Genomic DNA, 747 nt, shown 5'->3' with positions numbered 1-747 from the left:
AGATGCAAAAACAAAACATATGTTGACGCATATGTCAAAGTCAGAGCACAGGACATTCAACAGAGTCACTAGCAAATAACAATGATTAGATAAAGGTACATAACATAAAAATGACATAGCGCTTCACAGATCACATACTTAAAATGTTCTGTGGTTAGATAAGAGAATATAATTTACATTACCGGGACTATCCTAACCTACGCGAAACTCAATTCACTGCAAAGTAACAGACATATCTCACCTTCAAAAGTAAAACAATAACTTGAAGCCACTTTATTTCATTTTGATCACCAGTCTGGTGACCATTGCGAGTGTGATAGTACTATTTCATAGTGAAAAAAATGTATTCTTGATTATATTGCCCGTTTCCATAAACGGATTTAATCAATAATTACATGGCTTGCGTTGCTTATGGCTGTAAAAGTCGTATCAGTAAGAAATTAGATGAAGACAGGAATTTATTATTTCACAGGTTAGTGTTTATAGCCATTTTTTTTCAATATGCTAAATATTGGATTCATAAATAGTGTTCTGCAGCCACAATGTTGTTATCGATACCAAAAATTCCAGCCTTCAAAACATTCTCGGCTTGGCCTCTGCATTTTGTTTCAAATTTTTATCTGAAGGGCAACCAAAGAAAAGTTCCTTGCAGAGATACCGAGCTGACCATATTCAAAAGTTATACTACTTATTTACAAATGGTATAATCTAAAATAAGCAACATATGAATAGCTCTTGTTACCCTGA

This window comes from Leptidea sinapis, chromosome 19, assembly GCF_905404315.1.
Source record: "Leptidea sinapis chromosome 19, ilLepSina1.1, whole genome shotgun sequence".
Taxonomy (NCBI): Eukaryota; Metazoa; Arthropoda; class Insecta; order Lepidoptera; family Pieridae; genus Leptidea; species Leptidea sinapis.
Note: the sequence above shows the minus strand (reverse complement) of the source record.